The following is an 18,757-nucleotide window of genomic DNA, read 5'->3' on the forward strand; positions in this document are numbered from 1 at the left end:
CCATTTGGCCCTTTGAGCCAGCACCGCCATTCAATATGATCATGGCTGATCATCAAAAATCAGTACCCCGTTCCTGCTTTTTCCCCATATCTCTTGATTCCTTTAGCCCAAAGAGCTAAATCTAACACTAAAACTCGCTTGTCAGCCTTCCTCACAGTTCACGACCCCAGCAATCTGTGTGTCACCTGCAAAATTACTAACCAACCCATCTATACTATACATCCAAGTAATTTATGTATACAACAAATAGCAGAGGTTCCATCACAGATCTCTACGGAGCTCGACAGGTCACAGACCTCCAGCCAGAATATTGTACTTCCGTCTTTTATCACTAAGCCAGTTCTGAATCCATATGGTCAAGTCAGTTAATCTTGTACATCTTAATCTTCTGCACTAGCCTAACATGGGGGACTTTATCAAATGCCATGCTAAAATTCATGTGGACAACATCAACCACCCTGCCCTCATCAATCACCTTTGTCATCTCCTCAAAAAGCTTGATCAAGTTAGTAAGACACGACCTGCTGTGTACAAAGCCATGCTGACTGTCCCCAATTAACCCATTAACTCCCGAAAAGGAGTAAATCCTATCCTGAAGAATCGTCTCCAACAGCTTCCCTCCCACTGACGTGATGCTCATCGGCCTCCATGGATAGTTCCATGGTCTCTCTCAACTCCCCTCCTTCCACACACTGAACTTTTAATCTCGTTTATTATATTGTTTACAGAGTACGATGTTTACATATTCTTTTGGGCTGCTGCAAATAAGAATTTCATTGTTCTATCCATGACAGTGCACCACTCTTGACTCGTATGAAGGAACAACATTTGCTACTATATAAACTTCGACACAGATGCAAGACTCTGATCCACATAATGTGGTTGGATCGCCATGGGCTGGAAGCTGGCGAATTATGCCATCACTGAGGCACTAAATTGTTCTTCCTCTCTTATAAATATTTTGTCATCCTCTGATTTTTAACATCCAATTTTTATGTCCCCAACATTGTGCTGCATTAAACGTGGAAGGGAAATATTTACCACCATTTCAAAGGTTAAATTGTCAAGAGTCCACACATGGACAATCCCAATTGTCGTCCTTCAATTCTCCCAGAGGTCAGACCTCCAAGTACTTGACTCAGTGCAGCTGAGTGTATCTCATGAGAGCTACAGTCCCCTCAAACAATGAAACGCTGGGTGGCATCTAGACTCAGTGCACACTGCTAAATAATGTGTAGGAAAATAATTGCAGATGCTGGTTCAAATCGAAGGTAGACACAAAATGCTGGAGTAACTCAGCGGGTCAGGCAGCATCTCAGGAGAGAAGGAATGGGTGACGTTTTGGGTCGAGACCCTTCTTCAGACTGATGTCAGGTTGTGTCTACCAGCTAAACAATGGTTATCTTGCATTACTAGTGCCACTTTAAAGTCACTGTGCATTGCTTTTGCTGCACAAATCTTTGATTTCCGAGGCCTAGCATAGAATCTTATTCGCTCTTATTTTTCATTTCACATAAAAGTGAAATGATTGTAAATCAATAGGATTCTTTTAAAAATAGAAAATATTGGAATTGCACAGCAGGTCAGTCAGTGAGTGGGAAAAAAAGGTTAATGTTTCAGTTGGGAACCTTCAGTGCTTATAAATGTCTCGCGATTTAGTCCCATGTTACAAAATATGTGCTGTGCGTAGCTTTCACACACAGTTGTAAAGATCTATGTCCATCCTGGGAGCTGAATTCCATTGAATCCTATCTTATAATTGGAATGTGCATGAAATGGCTTGGAAGATCACCCAACTAAAGGGACTAAGTGTGCACTTCCTACACCAGATGCAATTACTGGAAAGTTGGAAGCTTTATTTTCAATTTTAACCCAACGTTGCAGCAAAGAAAAACGGAATCATACAGGGTAGTCATCCCATTACCGAAGGAGCCTTGCCCAGGGGGATACAAGGCAGGATTCAGATACAGACTGCATACTATAATTTTCATGGTCAGAATACCATCAGCAACTCACAGATGAATTTCAACCATTGCCTCTCAGTGGGTGAAGATGCTCACCAAGAGGATAAAGTTGTCAATTATCCTGTGATGCATTTATCCAAGTGGCAAAAGTGTGATCTTGCATTCCCAACAGGGAATTATATTCATGGGAATTGTACCGTGGGGAAATTACAGATCACGAGTTGTTCTTTTACCACCCATTAAAATAAATATATTGACAACCATGGGCAATGTCTTGCAGTAGCCCGTTATGTATTTGAGTGCATCTGTCCCCTCAAACAGAAAGGAATGCTGAGTGACATCTAAAGTACTTTCTAATGGTTGTGCTCTTTTACTTGAGTGTCTTAACATTAAGCTTGTCGATTGAGCCGTATATAAAGATCTGCATCCTCTGCTGCCAAGCCATTTTAAAGGACTAAGTCTTAACGCGAGTGCTCGTATTTGGTCTTTCCTGCAATGTTTGGGTTAATGTGCCTCTTACCATTGCATACCCCATACCATAATATTGGCAGCAGAAAATGTGGTGACCTTATACGAACAAAACTTCTCGCTACTTAAATTGTTTGACATTTCTAGTATAAAACCTTTTCAAACATCAAGTCATTATTGATGGAGCGATTGCACTGACTGTGCTACTGAGAATCAGCCTACTTTTATGAAGTCAGAACATAAATCAATTGCTTTTGATAATCAAAGGGAATGAGGATCAGGCTGCAGAGTGGAGTTGAGGCATAATATCAGTCACGATGTTGTAGGGCAGACAGAACTCACTGCCCTCTTTTACTTTTTATTTCTTGTGTTATGTTATGAAACTATGAAACTGTTATAAGGATGTCTTTGGATTTTTCCTCTGTGCTTTGTGTTCAGCTTGACTGCTATTAAAATGAGAAATGGCAGAAATCAGGAAACACAAGAAACTGCAGATGCTGGAATCTGGAGCAAAAAACAAACTGCTGGAAGAACTCAAAGGGTCAAGCAGCAACAGCAGGGCTCCTGCTACAGCATCTTTTCACAAAACATTGACCATCCCTTTGCATCTCCTTTGACCTGCTGAGGTCTTCAAACAGTTCATTTTTTATTGCTGAAATCACTAAACTCATAGAAGTTATTCAACCCCTTTCAAGCTGTTCCATTACATAGCCATTGATCTACCATGAGGTTACATACTAAATTATTTTCCACTAAACAATAGTTTTTAATCACAATTTAACCTTTGCAGCTGCAACATTGAAAATTCTTAAGTCTAATTAATATTCTGCATTTATTTTGTGAGTTAGTAAAATATCATCTGCTCCTGAAATGACAGCAAGTTGATACAACATCCTGGTTATAAATTGTCGAATGCATTCAGTGCAAGTGGGTTAAATGGTACCAGATAGAAATTTACTCTCATCCCCGAGTTTGATCTGTGTTCGAAATGACATTAATATTATGTGACAAACACAATATCAGAGACTCAACGGTCTGATATAGAGCATGTGCAACCTTTCATTTCATTCTCATTTCACTCCTGCCATAGGGAAGAAGAAACTGTAATGTCAAGGTTCAGGAGCAGCTGGAATGAATGAATTAATAGTACTTTATTGTTACTGGCTCGAAAGGCCAAATGGCCTCCTCCTGCAACTATTTTCTATGTGACATGTGACATGTCACATGGTTCTTCCCCAAAACAATCAGCCTATTAAACACTACCTCCAACTAGGCTCTGAACTACATAGACTTGGGGGGGATGCTTTTATCTATTAATAGTTTTTGCACTATTGTTGTTTGCTTTTTATACATTAAACCATTTTGTTGTTTATTATAGTGTTTACAGAGTCCTGTGTTTACATATCTGTTGTGCTGCTGCACGTAAGAATTTTGTTGCTCCATTTCGGAACAAGAGTCAAGACACTCTTGACTCTTGATGTGCAGTTTAAATTGGCACCATGGTCAGTGCAGACATCATTCGCTGAAGGCCCTGTGCTATACTGTTCTATATGGCATGATCAAATGCAGTATTAGTTAAGACGTCCTAAAGTTGTTCAAGAGGATTGACTAAATCTAGTGAATGCAAATTACACTGATTCCAGGACCCATTGATAAACTGGTCTTGCATGTGAAAAATGATCCTGTGGCTTATCTTTAAATGCTCTAATGTATCCTGCAAGAAAATTGATAAGTGAAACATGCCTTTTCTTTCCTGAATCTATAACAAAAGGGAAGTGTGAGTGGTGCAAGTAAGATCTCAAGTAAAATTTAATTTGTTGTTAGTCACTCCGACTCTTTCAGATCTAAACTCAGCCCCCCCTGACATCCCCTCATATCCACAATTAAACTAATCAACCTAATCAGGTTGGTACTGGACCCCAAGAAAGGGAGTTTGTGGAATGCCTCCAAGATGGATTCTTAGAACAGCTTGTACTGGAGCCGTCCAGGGAGAAGGCAATTCTGGATTTAGTGTTTTGCAATAAACCGGATTTGATAAGGGAACTCAAGGAAAAGGAGTTAATTTGAGAGGGAGAAGGTTAAACCAGGAATGAGAGTGTTGCAGTTGAACAAAGGGGACTATGAAGGCATGAGAGAGGAGCTGGCCAAGGTTGAATGGAAAAGGATCCTAGCAGGAATGACAGTGGAACAGCAATGGAAGCAATTTCTGGGCATAATCCAGAAGATACAGGATCATTTCATTCCAGAGAGTAAGAAAGATTCTAAGGGGTGTAAGAGGCAACCATGGCTGACAAGGGGAGTTAGAGATGGAATAAAACTAAAAGAAAAGATGTATAAGATAGCAAGGAGTAGCGGGAAGACAGAGGAGTGGGCAACTTTCAAAGGACAACAGAAGATAGCAAAAAATGGCAATGCGGGCTGAAAAGATGAGGTACGAAGCGAAGCTGGCCAAGAATATAAAGAAGGACAGTAAAAGCTTCTTTAGGTATGTTAAGAGAAAAAGATTAGTAAAGAAAAATGTGGGTCCTTGAAGGCAGAAACGGGTGAAATTATTATGGGTAACAAGGAAATGGTGGAAGAGTTGAACAGGTACTTTGGATCAGTCTTCACTAAGGAAGACATAAACAATCTTCCAGATGTACTGGTGGACAGAGGATCAAGGGAGACAGAGGAACTGAAAGAAATTTACATTAGGCGAGAAATAGTATTGGGTAGACTGATGGGACTGAAGGTTGATAAATTCTCAGGCCCTGATGGTCTGCATCCCAGGGTACTCAAGGAGGTGGCTCAAGAAATCGTGGAAGCATTGGTGATCATTTTCCAATGTTCAATAGAATCAGGATCAGTTCCTATGGATTGGAGGGCAGCTAATGTTATCCCACTTTTCAAGAAAGAGCGAGAGAGAAAACAAGAAATTTTAGACCAGTTAGCCTGACATCGTTGGTGGGGAAAATGCTGGAGTCAATTATTAAAGAGGTAATAACGGCGCATTTGGATAGCGGTAAAAGGATTGGTCCAAGTCAGCATGGATTTATGAAGGGGAAATCCTGCTTGACTAATCTTCTGGAATTTTTTGAGGATGTGACAAGTAAAATGGATGGAGGAGAGCCTGTGGATGTAGTGTATCTAGACTTTCAGAAAGCCTTTGATAAGGTACCATGGGAGATTGGTGAGCAAAATTAGAGCACATGGTATTGGGGGTAGGGTATTGACATGGATAGAGAATTGATTGGCATACAGGAAGCAAAAGGTAGGAATAAACGGGTCCTTTTCAGGATGGCAGGCAGTGGCGAGTGGATTGCCGCAAGGCTTGGTGCTGGGGCCACAACTATTTACAATATATATTAATGATTTGGATGATGGAATTAGAAGTAACACTAGCAAGTTTGCGGATGACACAAAGCTGGGTGGCAGTGTGAACTGCGAAGAGAATGTTAGGAGGTTGCAGGGTGACTTGGACAGGTTGAGTGAGTGGGCAGATGCATGGCAGATGCAGTATAATGTAGATAAATGTGAGATTATCCACTTTGGCGGCAAAAATAAGGAGGCAGATTATTATCTCAATGGTGTCAGATTAGGTAAAGGGGAAGTGCAATGAGACCTTGGTGGCCTTGTACACCAGTCACTGAAAGTAAGCGTGCAGGTACAACAGGCAGTGAAGAAAGCTAATGGCATGTTGGCCTTCAAAACGAGAGGATTTGAGTACAGGAGCAAAGAAGTCCTTCTGCATTTGTATAGGGCCCTGGTGAGACCACACCTGGAGTATTGTGTGCAGTTTTGGTCTCCTAATTTGAGGAGACCAAATTAGGTCCTTGCTATTGAGGCAGTGCAGCTTAGGTTCACGAGGCTAATCCCTGGGATGGAGGGACTGTCACATGAGGAAAGATTGGAAAGACTGGGCTTGTATTCACTGGAGTTTAGAAGGATGAAAGTGGATCTTATAGAGGCGTATAAAGTTATAAAAGGACTAGACAAGCTAGATGCAGGAAAAATGTTCCCAATGTTGGGGGAGTCCAGAACCAGGGGCCACAGTCTAAGAATAAAGGGGAGGCCATTTAAAACTGAGGTGAGAAGAAACTTTTTCACCCAGAGAGTTGTGAATTTGTGGAATTCTGTGCCACAGAAGGCAGTGGAAGCCAATTCACTAGATGAATTTAAAAGAGAGTTCGATAGAGCTCCAGGAGCTAGTGGAATCAAGGGATATGGGGAGAAGGCAGGCACAGGTTACTGATTGTAGATGATCAGCCATGATCATAATGAAAGGCCAAATGGTCTCCTGCACCTATTTTCTATGTTTCTATGTTTCTATGAGCCATTATGAGGTAGTGACCATAATATGATGTTTTAATCTGCAATTTAAGAGGGAGATGGTAAAATCAAAAGTATCAGTATTGCAGTTGAACAAAGGGGAGTATGGAGGTCTGAGGGAGGAGTTGGCCAAAGTTGACTGGAAAGGGACCCTAGCAGGGATGGAATGGCAATGGCAGGAATTTCTGGGAATAATCCAGAAGATGCAGGATCATTTCATTCCAAAGAGAAGGAAAGATTGTAAGGGGAGTAAGAGGCTGACAAGGGATGTCAAGGACAGTATAAAATGAAAAGAGAAGACGTATAACATAGCCAAGATGAGCGGGAAGCCAGAGGATTAGGTATCGTTTAAAGAACAACAGAAGGTAACTAAAAAGGCAATACGGGAAGAAAAGATGAAACACGAAGGTAAGCTAGCCAAGAATATAAAGTAGGATAGTAAAACCTTCTTCAGGTATGTGAAAAGGGGAAAAAAATGTGGGTTCCTTGAAGACAGAAACAGGTGAATTTATTATGGGGAACAAGGAAATTGCAAACGAGTTGAACAGATACTTTGGTTCTGTCCCCACTAAGGAAGACACAAACAATCTCCCAGATGTACTAGTGGACAGAGGATCTAGGGTGACGGAGGAACTCAAGTAAATGTACATTAGTCAGGAAATGGTGTTGGGACTGAAGGCTGATAAATCCCCATGGCCTGATGGTCTGCATCCCAGGGTACTCAAGGAGGTGGCTCTAGAAATCGTGGACGCATAGGTGATCATTTCCCAATGTTCTATAGATTCTGGATCAGTTCCTGTGGATTGGAGCTAATGTTATCCCACTTTTAAGAAAGGAGGGAGAGAGAAAGCAGGGAATTATAGACCAGTTAGCCTGTCATCGGTGGTGGGGAAGATGCTGGAGTCAATTATTAAAGAAGTAATAGGAATTAAAAGTAGAATTAGCAAATTTGCAGATGACACAAAGCTGGATGGCAGTGTGAACTGTGAAGAGGATGCTATGAGGATGCAGGGTGACTTGGATAGGTTGTGTGAGTGGGCAGATGCATGGCAGATGCAGTGTAATATGGACACATGTGAGATTATCCATTTTGGTGGCACAAACAGGAAGTTTATTATCTGAATGGTGTCAGATTAGGAAAAGGGGAAGTGCAACCGGACCTGGGTGTCCTTGTACATCAGTCACTGAAGGTAAACATGCAGCGCTGCCGTCGCAGCTGCGGCTTGCCTGCAGTCCGTCTGTCTTTTGTGTTTTTTGTTATTTTTGTCTGAATTGTAGTTTTAATACGGTGTAGGGTTTGTATGTTATGTTTGGGGGGGGTGGGAGGGAACAGGAACTGTAAAATTCTCTCTCCCGAACGGAGACGCGACCTTTGTTTCTGTGTCGTGTCTCCGTTCCCGCTGCGGCCTACCATCGGCCATGCACCTGGGACCACCTGGGGCTCTGGTTCGCAGAGCCCGCGGCCCGGACTCACCACCTGCGGCCCTGGCCGCCTTCGGATGCTGCGGGAGCGGCTGCGACTCGTCTCCGGAGGCTCCGGCGCGGGCCGCGTGGACGTCGGAAGCCCCAAGGCCCCTGGGTGGGGGCCGACATCGGGACCTCCGGCAGCGGCAGACGCAGCGTGTTCGCCCGTCCCGAATCGCGGGGCTTGGGTCGGCCCGCCGCGGTCCTTTCACCGTCCGGCGCGGCCTGAAATAGGCCGCGGGATTTTCACCGCCCAGCGGGGCTTCAATGTCGGGAGCCCCGACCGCCCCGACGTGGCAACTCCAACAGCCTGACCGCGGGACAAGATGGCAGGGGAAGAGAAAAGACATTGTGGCCTTCCATCACAGTGAGGAGGTGACTGGAGGAGACTCACTGTGATGGATGTTTCTTTTTGTTTGGTGTTAGTTTGTGATTGTATGTGTTATTGCATTTTTATTGATTATTCTTATTGGTCTTATTGTTCAACTGCGGGTAATGTTTCATTTCACTACACATTTATGTGTATGTGACAAATAAACGACTATTGACTATTGAGGTACAACAGGCAGTGAGGAAAGCTAATGGCATGTTCGCCTTCATTACGAAAGGAGTTGAGTATAGGAGCAAATAGTTCCTTCTGCAGTTGTACAGGGCTCTGGTAAGACCACACCTGGAATATTGTGTGCAGTTTTGGTCTCCTAATTTGAGGAAGGACATTCTTGCTATTGAGGTAGTGCAGTGTAGGTTCACAAGGTTAATTCCCGGGATGGCGGGACTGTCGTATGATGAAAGAATGGAACGAAATGCACTGGAATTTAGAAGGATGAGTGGTGATCTTATAGAAACATATAAAATTATTTAGGGATTGGGCACGCTAGATGCAGGAAACGTTCCCGATGTTGGAGGAGTCCAGAACCAGGGGCCACAGTTTAAGAATAAGAGGTAGGCCATTTAGAACTGAGATTAGGAAAAAAAAATTCACCCAGTGTGTTGTGAATTTGTGGAATTCTCTGCCTCAGAAGGCAGTGGAGGCCGATTCACTGGATGAATTTAAAAGAGTATTAGATAGAGCTCTGGGGGCTAGCGGAATCAAGGGATATGGGGAGAAGGCAGGAACGAGGTACTAATTGTGGGTGATCAGCCATGATCACATTGAATGGTGGTGCTGGCTCGAAGGGCCGAATAGCCTCCTCCTGCACCTATTTTCTATGTATCTATGTAATCATGCTGCCTGCATTGTCTGGACTTTGCCATTGTGACCAGCAATCTTAGCCCACCACCCCCGCAATGTCATGAATAGGAGTAGAATTAGGCCATTCTGCACATCATGACTACTCCGCATTTAATCATGGCTCTGCCATTCAATCTTTCCCTCCTTACCCCATTCCCCTGCCTTCTCGCCATAACCTCTGACACCTGTACTATGTTTAGGACTCCTATCCTAAACCACAATAAAATAATCAATGGGGTGTACCTGGGACCCTGTTTAGGAACACCAGTTCACTTCCAGCGGTAGAGCTGCTGCCTTACAGCACTTTCAGAGCCAGAGACCCGGGTTCGATCCCGACCACGGGTGCTGTCTGTACGGTGTTTGTATGTTCTCCCCGTGACCATGTGGGTTTTCTCCGAGATCTTCGGTTTCCTCCCACACTCCAAAAAGATGTACAGGTTTGTAGGTTAATTGGCTTGGTATAAATGTAAATTGTCCCTAGTGTGTATAGGATAGAGTTAATGCGCAGGGATCGCTGGTCGGCGTGGACTTGGTGGGCTGAAGAGCCTGTTTCCGCGCTGTATCTCTAAAACTAAAAAAACATCAATTTCTAGGCATGCAAAGCAATAGATGAGTTTGCAACAAATAATTGATAATAAATTGAATATAAATAAGAATTATCAAGTTGTTAAATTTGTGTGTTTTGCAGGAAAGTTATTGCATTAGAACCAATTAAAGATTTATAGAGTTAACAGAAGTACATTTCTTAAGATGGTAATCAACTTGATAAATCCTCAAGAGAAAATTCCTGCTGATCAATTCTGGACATAAACTAGACTGAAAACATTCAAATAATTTTAGCTTATTCTTGTACCCAGTATAAAACTCCAAATAGCCAATCCATTTTCAATGTTCTGTCTTCAGTGTCTTGGCATGTATTTTCATTATTCTTTCCACATTTATTTCAAAATTATTCTTGTCCAAGGCACCTTAGAGTAATGCTATATAATATTTTTTTTAATCTAATAATACTCTGCAATCTTTCACCAGAAGTACATTATAATGCATATCAGGTTTAGATGTGCAGTAAATCATATTCAGTTTGGCAAGGCAATAATCCCATCTTTCTTAAAATCACTCAATGTATTCAGTTCAGTGTTTGAAGAGTTAAAAAGGAAAGTCAGTAGCCATTTTCAATCCATTATCGCCTGGAATGCAAAATCATATAACAATTTAAACATGATCAATACAAAGACTGGACATAAATTTACCCTTTGACTTAAGTTCTAAACTGCTGCAGATAATTATTGAATAAATTATTAACAATGCAATCATTGTAATAAATATTATGTGGCAGATGCATTCAGGCTCTTTTAGAGATTATTAATTGTATGTAGAACAGTAATACTCAAAACATTCTCAAAGAGATGTTTCTTAAAATTGTCATTTAAATATCTGTCAGAATTATCTATAAAATACTGACAAATCCAGTAGATAATAATTAGAGAAATGTTGATTTTGGGGGGATTTATTGCCCTGTAATAGGAAAGGATTGAATTGTCTTCTTTTTGATGAGTACTGCTGTAATGTTGCCAGTACATGAAATGAGACAACTGCTCAGCCTAACACTGTTCCTGTGCTATTCATTGGAGGCTGCTGAAATGTGCCAACTGCGCTAAAAGGATAATACAGTTTAAGAATAAGGTGTAGGCCATTTAGAACTGAGATGAGGAAAAACTTTTTCAGTCCGAGAGTTGTGAATCTGCGGAATTCTCTGCCTCAGAAGGCAGTGGAGGCCAATTCTCTGAATGCATTCAAGAGAGAGCTAGATACAGCTCTTAAGGACAGTGGAGTCAGGGGGTATGGGGAGAAGGCAGGAACGGGGTACTGATTGAGAATGATCAGCCATGATCACATTGAATGGCTTGAAGGGCCGAATGGCCTCCTCCTGCACCTATTGTCTATTGTCTATTGTCTATAATATCAATTCTATTTTTTTTCCGTAGAAATTGCCCTATCAATGCTCTGCAGTTCCAAAATAACTATGTGTGAATCTCTCTCTATACAAAAGCAATTGCAAAGATTCCACAGCAATCATTAATGCTTGCAACTCTTGCTGGTTGCTCGTAATCACAGTTACTATTACAACTCTAACATCCATTCCACTTCACCATCCTCATTCCTATCAGGCCAGCCGAAGTCTTCATAAAAATGGTAACCCACAAAGAAAAAAAACCATGCACATCATCAGAACATGAAGGAGGCTGTTAATCTATTTTTTGGAACTGGTCCTGACAGATTTTGATATATTTTGTTTCTCCAGCATTTTGAAAACATTGTTAGGAAATTGCTACACCATTGTAACATCAAAAAATAGGTATAAGTAAAGTTTTAGACCATGTTTCCAATGAAAAATGTGTAAATGTGGCATTGCCCGGAATGTAAGGTACATTTTGTCTGAAAAATAGGAAATGGAAGTTCTGCTACTGCTCTGAAATTCATAAGTGGCATTTTCTTGGTATCTTAGCTTTGAATAAATGCACAGGATTCAGAAAATATTATTTCGATACAATACAATAGGCAATAGACAATAGAAAATAGACAATAGGTGCAGGAGTAGGCCATTCGGCTCTTGTCGAGCCAGCACCACCATTCAATATGGACTGGACTCCCCCACCATGCTTCCTGCCTCTAGCGTGTCCAATCCCTTAATAATCTTTTATGTTTCAATAAGATCCCCTCTCATCCTTCTAAATTCCAATGTTTACAAGCCCAGTCGCTGTATTCTTTCAACATATGACAGTTCCACCATCCCGGGAATTAACCCCATGAACCTACGCTGCATACCCTCAATAGCAAGAATGTCCTTCCTCAAATTTGGAGACCGAAACTGCACACAATACTCCAGGTGTGGTCTCACCAGGGTCCTGTACAACTGCAGAAGGACCTCTTTGCTCCCATACTCAACTCCTCTTGTTATTAAGGCCATCAGCTTTCTTCACTGCCTCCTGTACTTGCATGTTTACTTTCAGTGACTGATGTACAAGGAAACACAGATCTCGTTGTACTTCCCCTTATCCTAACTTGGCACCATTCAGATAATAATCTGCCTTCCTGTTCTTGCCACCAAAGTGGATATCCTCACATTTATCCACATTAAACTGCATCTTCCATGCATCTGCCCACTCAACCAACCTGTCCAAGTCACCCTGCATCCTCATGGCATCCTCCTCACTGTTCACACTGCCACCCACCTTTGTGTCATCTACAAATTTGCTAATGTTACTTTTAATCCCTTCATCTAAATCATTAATGTATATTGTGAATAGCTGCGGTCCCAGCACCGAGCCCTGCGGTACCCCACTAGTCACTGCCTGCCATTCGGAAAGGGACCCGTTAATACCTACTCTTTGTTTTCTGTCTGCCAACCAATTTTCTATCCATGTCAGTACCCTACCCCGAATACCATGTGCTCTAATTTTGCCCAATAATCTCCTATGTGGGACCTTATCAAAGGCTTTCTGAAAGTCCAGATGCACTACATCCAATAGATAATAGACAATAGACAATAGGTGCAGGAGTAGGCCATTCAGCCCTTCGAGCCAGCACCGCCATTCAATGTGATCATGGCTGATCATTCTCAATCAGTACCCCGTTCCTGCCTTCTCCCCATACCCCCTGACTCCGCTATCCACTGGCTCTCCCTTGTCCATTTTCCTAGTTACATCCTCAAAAAATTCCAGAAGATTTGTCAAGCATGATTTCCCTTTCATAAATCCATGCTGATTCAGACTGATCCTGTTACTGCTATCCAAATGTGCTGCTATTTCATTTTTTATGATTGACTCCAGCATCTTCCCCACCACCAATGTCAGGCTAACTGGTCTATAATTCCCTGTTTTCTCTCTCCCTCCTTTCTTAAAAAGTGGGATAACATTAGCTACCCTCCAATCCACAGGAACTGATCCTGAATCTATAGAACATTGGAAAATGATCACCAATGTGTCCATGATTTCTAGAGCCACCTCCTCAAGTACCCTGGGATGCAGACCATCAGGCCCTGGAGATTTATCAGCCTTCAGCCCCATCAGTCTACCCAACACCATTTCTTGCCTATTGTGAATTTCCATCAGTTCCTCCGTCACCCTAGTTCCTCTGGCCACTAGTACATCTGGGAGATTGTTTGTGTCTTCCTTAATGAAGACAGATCCAAAATACCTGTTCAACTCATCTGCAATTTCCTTGTTCCCCATAATAAATTCACCTGTTTCTGTCTTCAAGGGACCTACATTTTTTCTTAACTATTTATTTTCCTCCTCACATACCTAAAGAAGCTTTTATTATTCTTCTTTATATTCTTGGCTAGCTTACCTTCGGACATCATCTTTTCTCCCCGTATTGCCTTTTTAGTTATCTGTTGCTCTTTAAAAGTTTCCCAATCCTCTGGCTTCCCGCTCATCTTTGCTCTGTTATACTTATTCTCTTTTATTTTTATACTGTCCTTGACTTCCCTTGTCAGCCACGGTCACCTCTTACTCCCCTTAGAATCTTTCTTCCTCTTTGGAATGAACTGATCCTGCACCTTCTGTATTATTCCCAGAAATACCTGCCATTGTTGTTCTACCATCATCCCTGCTAGGGCCAGCTTCTCCCTCATGCCTCCATAGTCCCCTTTGCTCAACTGTAAAACTTCCAATACGATAGAACTTTATTACAATACGATAGAACATGCTAATTGCATGTTAGCCTTTATGACAAGTGGATTGTGTAATGTCCCGTCAGATCTGTTAGTCTTGTGTCATGTTCTGTGTTTAGATTCTCATTTCAGGTCCCTTGACTTCCTGCCATTGTAATTGTCAGCCCCGCCTTGATTGTTTCCACCTGTGTGCCCTTACCTCATGTATATATAGTCCACGCCTCCCTTTGTCCTGTGCCAGTTCGTATTGTGATTCATGTGCTCTGATTCATGTGCTCTCATTCATGTGCTCTCGGTCGTAGTATAGCTAGTAAGTAATTTTTGTAACTAATGTTTTTGTAGCTGAGTAAGTTTAGAGTTTTTGGTTTGAATCGCAGTGTTCTTTAATGTGAAAATTAAAGAACGCCTTTATTTTCTCCAAATTGACTCGTGTGTGTGAGTCGTGCGTTTGAGTCCAGAGCATAACAGAACGAACTGGCCATAATATGGACTCAGCCGACTCTAAGATTTGGAAATCAGCCCTTGCCAACCAGGGCACTAAGATCCAGCACCAGGAGGAGCAGCTGCGCTCAGTCAGTCACGGGGTGCACGAGCTGAATGATAGACAAAGCGAGTTCCAGTCATCAGTGACGACCCAGATTAACCACCTCGCTGTACAACTCCATCAGGTTCTGGCTCGTCTCGACCCAACCTCGGCAGCTTCTCCACTGGCGCACGTTGAACCTTCAGCCGGCCATCCGCCTGCTGTTCCGGCCACGCCTGCGAACCCCACGCTGATTCTACACCTGGCTTCACCAGATAAGTTCTCTGGAGACTCGGAGAATTGTAGATCATTCCTTGTACAATGTGATCTCCACTTCAAGCATAACCCTGCACACTTCCCCTCAGACCAGGCCAGGGTAGCATTTATTGTGTCCCATTTGACGGGACGAGCCATAGCATAGGCCACTGCGGAGTGGTCTCAGGGCTCCACAGTCTGTCAGGATCTAGACCTCTTCCAAAGAACATTTAGCAGTATTTTTGATCACACTTCCTCTGCTAAGGAAGCTTCCCGAGTCTTACTGCAGCTAAAACAGAACACTCGCCCAGTGATAGACTATGCCATTGACTTCCGAACCCTTGCAACAGACAGTGGGTGGAATATGCCTGCACAAGTGGATGCATTCATGAATGGGTTGTCGGAGGCTATAAAGGACAGACTTTCACCTTTTGAGTTACCCAGTGATCTAGAGACATTAATTACCAGGGCTATTCGTGTCGATAACAGGATAAAGGAAAAGGAAAGACACCAGGCTGCTGATCGTCCTCCCAATAACCAGGGGCGCTCCTCCGGATCCTTCACACCGAAGAAGTCATCGTTCCCTGTCCATCGCTGGCCGGAGAAAACAGCGTCCTCTCAGCCGTCGGAGGAACCCATGCAGCTAGGACGAACCAGGCTGACTCCGGAGCAGTGACAGCGCCGCCTGAAGGACGGAGTCTGCTTTTACTGCGGTCAACAAGGACACCGTCTGGCCGACTGCTCGGTAAAAGGGGGTGGCTCACCAGTGAAAAGGAGGACACTGGTGAGCCAATTCCCCGTTTCGGACTTACCTCCTCGACCTCTGACACAGGCCACCCTCACTCTGAATCAGCAAATTGTGACTCGGGGGGTTTTGATCGACTCCGGAGCCGACGAGAGTCTCATGGACTGGACTCTAGCTCGATCGTATAAGGTTAAATCTGTGCCCTTGTTGCAACCTATTGTGGCGAGCGCTTTAGATGGACGTCAGTTGTTTGAGATAACTCATCGTACAGAACCTGTCAAAGTCATGTTCAATGCTAACCATGTGGAGATAATGTCTTTTCACTTGTTTGACTCAGCTCAACATCCCTTGGTCTTTGGTTTCCCTTGGCTGCAGAAACACAATCCTCAGATTGATTGGCGATCTGGTAAGATCAGACGATGGGGGGTTGAGTGCACACAATCATGTCTTGTTGAACCAGTGAACAAAGGGGTGAGTTATGGGCAGATCGGGGCGGTTTTGGGAATAAATGTTCTTAAATCTGAAGAAATCAAGATTTCTAATGATGATGATGACTATCCCGATCTGGTGAAGGTTCCACCCTGTTACCATGAACTGAAGGAGGTGTTCAACAGGTCCAGGGCCACCACCCTACCTCCTCATCGACCTTTCGACTGCGCTATCAACCTGCTGCCGGGGGCCCCTATTCCCAAGGGGCGACTGTACTCCATATCCGGCCCCGAGAGGAAGGCGATGGATGAGTACATTGGGTCCTCCCTGAGGACGGGCATTATTTGCCCGTCCTCCTCGGCAGCAGGCGCGGGGTTTTTCTTTGTGGGCAAGAAAGATGGGTCACTTCGTCCCTGCATAGATTACAGCTTCCTCAACGAGATTACGATCAAGAATCGTTACCCACTTCCTTTGATGTCTTCTGCTTTTGAACTGTTGCACAAAGCCAAAGTATTCACTAAACTAGACTTAAGGCATGCATACCATCTAGTGAGAATCAGAGAGGGGGATGAGTGGAAAACTGGGTTTAACACCCCTAATGGGCACTACGAGTATTTGGTGATGCCGTTCGGGTTAACCAATGCCCCCGCAGTCTTCCAAGCTTTTATGAACGAGGTCCTCAGGGAATTTCTAAATGAGTGTGTTTTTGTCTACCTTGATGACATTCTTATCTTCTCTCCAGACATACAGTCTCATGAGCGTCATGTCAAGTGTGTGTTGCAGAAGCTCTTAGCTAACCGTCTGTATGTGAAGGCCGAGAAGTGCGACTTCCACGCAGACACAATGTCCTTTCTGGGCTACATTATATCGGCCGACCACATCCAGATGGACCCTGGTAAGGTCAGTGCGGTGGCCGATTGGCCCACCCCCACTAACAGAAAGAAGGTGCAACAGTTTCTCGGATTTGCAAACTTTTACAGACGTTTTATTAGAGACTTCAGTGCTGTTGCTGCTCCTCTGCACTCTCTCACGTCTTCCAAGACCCAGTTCCAGTGGAATCCTCAGGCCGAAGCCGCCTTCCAGCGCCTCAAAACATTGTTCACCAACGCTCCTGTTCTGACCATCCCAGATCCCCAGAGACAGTTCATTGTGGAGGTGGATGCCTCCAACGAGGGGATTGGGGCGGTACTTTCCCCAGAGAACGGAGAAGGACAACCGGATTCATCCCTGCGCCTACCTGTCACGTAAGTTGACCCCCGCAGAAAAAAATTACGATGTCGGAAACAAAGAAGTGCTGGCGGTCAGAGCCGCATTGGGGGAGTGGAGGCACTGGCTGGAGGGGGCCGAGCAGCCTTTTCTGGTATGGACAGATCACAAGAACCTGGAATACATCTGTAAAGCCAAGAGACTCAACTCACGTCAGGCCAGATGGACTCTGTTTTTTAGTAAGTTCAACTTTTCTCTGTCTTACAGGCCCGGTTCCCAGAACACAAAACCAGACGCCCTGTCCCGACTTTATGACCCTGAACCTGATACCAGAGAACCCGAACCCATCCTGCCACTTAACCGTGTGGTAGGAGCGGTGTCTTGGCAGATCGAAACAGATGTGAAGCAGGCTAATGATGAGACTCCAGCACCGAGTGGCTGTCCTACTAACTGTTTGTTTGTTCCTGTGACATTGCGCCCCCAGGTAATCCACTGGGCTCACACGTCCCTGCTCACATGCCATCCAGGTGCCAAGAGAACTGTTTTTGTGGTTAAACAGCGTTTTTGGTGGCCTTCACTTGAGAAGGATGTAGCTGAATATGTGGCCGCCTGCCCTGTCTGTGCAAGGAGCAAGCCCTCCAGACAAGCCCAAGCGGGCCTGCTGCACCCACTTTCAGTCCCTCAGAGGCCCTGGTCCCACATCTCCATTGACTTTGTTACTGGGTTGCCGGCCTCCAAAGGTAACACAACTGTCCTGACGGTGGTAGACCGATTTTCAAAGATGGTACATTTTATCGCTGTGGCCAAGCTCCCCTCTGCCAAAGAGACGGCAGAGGTAATGATGTCTCACGTTTTCCGTATCCATGGTTTCCCTACAGACATTGTCTCGGACCGAGGCCCTCAGTTTGTGTCCACGTTTTGGAGTGAGTTTTGTTCCCTCATAGGTGCCACCGTCAGCCTGTCTTCTGGTTACCATCCGCAATCCAATGGCCAGACTGAGCGGATGAACCAGGAGCTCGAGACCTGCTTGCGCTGTCTGATCGCGCAGAACCAGACCACTTGGAGCGACCATCTCATCTGGGTCGAGTACGCACGCAACACGCTTCCTACGGCTGCCAAGGGACTCACACCCTTCCAGTGTGCCTACGGCTATCAGCCCCCCTTGTTCTCGGCTTATGAGGGTGAGGTGACGGTGCCTTCTGCCCACGCCATGATCCGACACTGTCGCCGAATCTGGGACGGAGCTCGGAGGGTTCTACTCCGGGGTCAGTCCCGGATGAAAGCGGCAGCCGACCGCCACCGCAGATCCGCTCCGCATTATCGCCCAGGCCAGAAGGTATGGCTGTCTACAAAGGACTTGCCACTTCACGTCCACGCCAGAAAGCTGGCTCCAAGGTTCGTGGGTCCATTTCCCATTTCGAAAGTCATTAACCCTGTTTCGGTCCGTCTACAACTCCCCAGGTCATTAAGGGTTCACCCTACATTCCAC

Source organism: Rhinoraja longicauda, chromosome 3 (assembly GCF_053455715.1).
Source record: "Rhinoraja longicauda isolate Sanriku21f chromosome 3, sRhiLon1.1, whole genome shotgun sequence".
In the NCBI taxonomy this organism is placed as follows: Eukaryota; Metazoa; Chordata; class Chondrichthyes; order Rajiformes; family Arhynchobatidae; genus Rhinoraja; species Rhinoraja longicauda.